Raw genomic sequence first — 5,713 nt, forward strand, 5'->3', positions numbered from 1 at the left:
AAATGCTACATGCTACAAGAATAAAATGATTTTACAAATCGATAATTATATAAAACCCGGACACTATACTAAAAACGAAATAATCTAAACAAAAATAATCTAAACAAACGCAGCTAATTTAATTTTATCACGTTACTGAGCTTCATTCAGTAGTTCAAACTGAATTAGCCAAAAACAGAATTGCAGCTAATTTAATTTGAACAGCCCCTAATGAACTAAACAAAAAAAAAATTGGCGTACTCCTACAATTGCAAGTGCAATTTAAGCAGCTGTAATTACAAAAGACAGCCGCCGTGACAAATTATCATTTTAACAGTTATCATTTTAACAATACAGACGCCAAATTACTCCACAAGGCGAGCTTTGCCGGGTATTACCCAAGCCACCAGGGCTAGCTACCTCTATCAATGTCACCAACTTACCAACCACCTTCAAATGGTCTTGTTATTAGAAATTCAATCATGTCACCAAGGCCTTGTTTAGTTAGGGAATTTGGGAGGTGCCAAATTACTGTTACAGCACTGTAGCACACTGTAGCGTTTCGTTTGTATTTGTGAATTATTGTCCAAATATTGACTAATTAGGCTCAAAAGATTCGTCTCGCAAAGTACAACAAAACTGTGCAATTAGTTTTTAATTTCATCTACATTTAGTACTCCATGCATGTACCGCAAGTTTGATGTGATGGGGAATCTTCTTTTTGCATAGTGTGTGTCAAAGTTGGGAGTTGGGAGTAACTAAACATGGCCCAACTCTTGCGTGCCATCAAATGGACAAGTTCTGTTACAATCTGCAGCAATCAAGCTAACCTCCATGGAAAACCAGTGCTCAACTTCTAATTGATGAACTCACTGCCTGATCGAATTAACCAAGAATACGTACAAGCAGAATAAACTGAGGCAGTTAACAACCAGCAAAGAGATTAAGTACAGAACAACAAACACCTGGGGACTTTGGGGCACAATAGACACCACCAGGCAATATAACCAACCGGATTGTTCACTTGCCAAAATCTTCAGCTTGGGTAAAAGCATCATCAGTTCCATCATCACAGCCGCCAAGAATAGCTCCTTGTTCACTTTTCTCAACACGATCAATAGAATCCATCGTACAGGAATTTGGAAAGCCTCTAAAGCTCTACAATTGCTCAATAAACAATTTGCCAAGTAAATAAAGTATGTCCCAAATCCATCGATATGGTAAACAATCTAATTCCATCAATATATGGTAAACATCTCAAATCCATCAATATACGGTGATCATTGAAATACATATGCAATGCATATAGATATGGTAAGAGAGAAATGACATCGTAAGAGAAACTCGAGTTGATTACAGACCAAAAAGTAAGCTAATATCATAAATACAGTGGAATAGAAACAAGGAGTCAACCAGATGAACAGAACATAGGAGCGCTGAAAAATGGTAGACGCATCATCACAAGTTTGATTTGTGCTGGTTTTGCTTATGCTGACTTGTTTTTTGAGGGTCCAGTGAGCCTGGCGAATTTACTGAGTTCGCAACTGATCTGAGCGAAGTGGATGGGATGTTTACACGGGTTTAGGGGTTGTTTCTGTAGTGCGCGAGAACGCAGAATTTGCACGGAATATAAGAACGTAAATAGAATTGCAGATTAAATTACCGATTGTACCTTGTGAGTTTCGCTGTAGCTCCATGTCTTTGCAGCGGCGATAGTAGATGCTAGTTCCAGACTCGACGGGAGAACGGGAAGCAAAAGGCACAGGGACACCATGGGGGAAGAGAACCCGGGGCCAAAAAAACAAGCCCCGTGCGATCTCCTCCCCCGGACACAAGAATATTTTTTTATTACCGTGGCCTGCCATGCGAGCGCACCCAACATGGCAAAGGCCTCTCTCGAAGTCACATCTTTTTCTCATTTTTCTGCCCTCAACGCACGCCGACTCGACGCCGAAATCTTACATGCTTCAACCTTACCTCGCCTCTTCAAGGCGGCACGGCTCACATCTCTTAGATCTACTAATAATTATCGAAATTCATCCAATAATTATCAGCACAGAGAGATCATCCCGCGCGGTGGAGACAGAGGAAGAGATCCCGCTGGTGGCCACGACCCGTCAGCTCCGCCGCCGCCTCCAACACGCTCCGAACGGAAGTTCACCGCGGTCCGCCAGATCTGGAAGACGAAACAAAGCAACGCGTCAGATCAGCAGATGCGACGGCGAGAACACCCACAACCCCAACGCGAAACCACAAGAATCCTAGGGACAAAGACTAACCGGTGCAGGATCCAAAGCGCCGCGCACGCGGATCCGTAGCGTCCTTGCGCAGATCCAGATCCAGGTGGTCGCAACCCGATTCAACCGGCAACGAACCCAAACCACCCATCAGACCTGAGCCTGCGCAAAAGAAAACAAACGGGTTTTTCCGCACAAATCGAAACAAATCAACCCACCGTTCTGCTAAGGGGCCCAACGGATTCGTCGATACGAGATGAAAGTTCTCGGCGAGATTTGGATTTCCAGATTGCGTGTGGGGGAAGAGCACGGGCTCATGGCGATTCTAGATCTGGAGGGAGGGGGAGAGGTTGCGTGCAGGAGGGGAGCGCGCCAAGCCGCCCAGGGTTTGTTGGTTTGCGAATAATTGTAGGGGAGCTATGTATTTATCGTCCGGCTGGGGGAAGTGGACGGTGTAGATGAGGCGGTTCGACTCGGACGGGTCGGATGGAGGGCACGTGTCGGGAGGCCATTGGCTGTTTGACTGTGACAGCCGGGTCGTATGAGGAGACCCTGTGCTGCCCGCCCTCTGCCCGGAATTAGCGTCATTGCATGCGTCATCGGATTGTTGGATCCTCTATGGGTAGAAGAGGTGAGGAGCGGTTTGTGTCCACCGGAGGAAAGGCCTTGGTTGGCTGATTCCTTTTCTTCTTTGGAAGTTTGCATGTTTACCAATTGCCATCGCGCGCGCCTCGTGTAGGCTCTAGCCTTCGGACCCTTCCAAACAAGGGTTAGATTATTACTAACTCCGTTTTTTTTTCGTTGGACCAATCCTAATAGAAAATTTTATTTTGATGTTTCTAGAGGTGTTACGTCAATAAAACTTCTTCCACTAATCCATCATTTTAATTTTGATATTTCATAAGCCCAATACATAATTCTACGACTCACAACAAGTTGAAAATGTGTACATGTAATTCATCTATCTGGTTCACTCTCTTTCTTATTTACTTTGCCAAATCATCAAAAAAGTCCTATATAGCATCCAATTAAAGTGGACTTAGGCATGCGGAGGGGTTACTCTAGAGACAGATGTGATTAGTTATGGCTCTCATCCCCTCAATACGAGTAATTCTACATGCAGCCAAGCAGCCCTACGAAGAAATAATTTGAGTAAATTACGCTCACCATAGAATAACTTATCAGGCAGGTACAGATTGATCCAACAACTTGTAAAATGCTCAATTTAGTACAATAACTTAACATGTGGGTGCTGATCCAACAACTTGTAAAATGCTCAATTTAGTACAATAACTTGACAGGACTTATAAAATGCTTAATTTAGCGCAATAACTTAGCAAATTAGTGCACTTACAATCCAAACGTTATAACAACAACATATTAAGCATAATAGATGGACATGTGAATTTTCTTCCCATCAATAATTCTTGACTTCTGTCGATAAAAATTATTGACCGTGACCAGGATGTTGCATCTCAACTGTGTACATAACTTTTTTATTATTATTTAAAATTGAATGATATTTTAGAATTACGCCATTGGTATTGCCAAAAGACTAAAGTCCAAAATAAGGATCTTGGGACTTAGGTTCTATACAAGCATGTTTGTCTCTATTCTATTAGCTCATTTTCCCTTTCTAAACAAGTACATGAGCTTTAAAAATATTTATACCAAAATCCTAAAAGATATTATTAGTATGTATTAAATATATTAGTTTTTTGCGCAACCGAACAATGCATACAATCAAACATTTAAAAAACTGTGAGGTGAACTTATAAATATTGCATAAAGAAATTAAATATTCTTAATTTAAATTAAATTGCTGTATAAAATAATTAATATGTAGACATAGCATTAATTGCCCGAAATAATGAAAGTTCTAATTTGGCCAAATACAATGCCTTTGCGACGTGAATATCTATGGTCAAATAATGCTCAATAATTTATTCTGATGTGAATATATTCCTAACCCAGCATTAGTAAATATGTTGCTCGTTATAACATTTGGACCCACTTGCATCAACTTATATAAAATTATATTGCACTAAATTGAATATATAATTTGTTCCGACGTGAATATATACCTAACCCAGCATTAGCAAATAATTTTGCATGCATCTATGCAGCGCGTCAGCTCCATCAACAACTCTCCCAACCGTACAACTAACCAACACATGCAAATCTCACGAGAAAAATCAACTGACGCATGTAAGTCTTGGGCGCGCATATTTTTCCAACGCATGCATGCACCTAATTTACAGGCAAAACCAGAAAAGTGGTGTACGCCCAGTGGTGGACCTAGCCAGTGAACAGAGCCCGGGCGAAGACCATGGCAGCTCTCTCTTCCCTCTTCGGTAGAACATGCTACAACCACATGCGATTGATTTTAATGGGCACAAGAACAGGAGCTCTTTTGTGCCATTGCGGGGGAGCCTGGGCGGATGCCCGGGCTCGCCGGGCCTTTGGGTCTGCCCCTGTGTAAGCCTAAGATACAGAAACGGAGGGTGTATAGAGTTTTATTTACAACACCAATTCAAATACCTCTACATTTAGGCCTTGTTTAGTTGCCAAAGTTTGGAGGTGCCAAATTACTGTTACAGCACTGTAGCACACTGTAGCGTTTCGTTTGTATTTGTGAATTATTGTCCAAACATTGACTAATTAGGCTCAAAAGATTCATCTCGCAAAGTACAACAAAACTGTGCAATTAGTTTTTAATTTCATCTACATTTAGTACTCCATGCATGTACCGCAAGTTTGATGTGATGGGGAATCTTCTTTTTCATAGTGTCAAAGTTGAGAGTTGGGGGTGACTAAACAAGGGCTTATTAATCTCTAAGTGATGAAACCTGAGGATGATTCTCGAGCTAGCATTGGGCCACGCCACCTAGTTTCCTCAACCGCCGGATCTCTAGCAGGGCTTGATCGGGTCATTGAACAATGGGCGCAGCCAGCGTTTGTAGAGCGTTCTCAGCTCGTCGGGAGCACAATAGAAAACACCTCCGGAACCTCGTGCCGCCCACCTCCACTTTGTGGGTGTTTAGGAGACATGGGCTAAACTTTAGTCCTGTCACATCAGATGTTCGAATGCTAATTAGAAGAACTAAATATAAGCTAATTACAAAACTAATAGCAGAACTCCTAGGCTAAATCACGAGACGAATTTATTGAGCCTAATTAATCCATCATTAGCGAATGGTTACTGTAGCACCACATTGTCAAATTATGGATTAATTAGGCTTAATAGATTCATCTCGCGATTTAGTCTAGGGGTTGTGTAATTAATTTTATAATTAGTCTAGGTTTAATATTCCTAATTAGTGTCCAAACACCCGAACATTCGAACTAAATTTTAACCCCCCCTCACGAACACCCGCTAGCTACCGTGCAAGCTATGGCCCGCTAGCTTAGGGTGCGTTTGGTTGCGAGGACGAAGTGGGACGGGACGGGACGATCCCACTTCATCCCGCGTTGGTGGAGGACAGGTGGGACTACTA

General features: G+C 42.1%; 1 long non-coding RNA gene across 1 annotated transcript; it reads right to left on the reverse strand.

The window, feature by feature from the left end:
* Positions 1–734: 734 nt before the first annotated feature.
* Positions 735–2,630, reverse strand: LOC111257368. The gene is made up of 2 exons (XR_002677750.1): positions 2,259–2,630; positions 735–2,155 (listed from the first exon to the last, which is right to left on the reverse strand). It is a non-coding gene; the product is annotated as an uncharacterized LOC111257368 (long non-coding RNA).
* Between the last annotated feature and the right edge of the window lie 3,083 nt (positions 2,631–5,713).

The sequence above is a fragment of the Setaria italica genome, chromosome V (genome assembly GCF_000263155.2).
Source record: "Setaria italica strain Yugu1 chromosome V, Setaria_italica_v2.0, whole genome shotgun sequence".
Classification (NCBI taxonomy): domain Eukaryota; kingdom Viridiplantae; phylum Streptophyta; class Magnoliopsida; order Poales; family Poaceae; genus Setaria; species Setaria italica.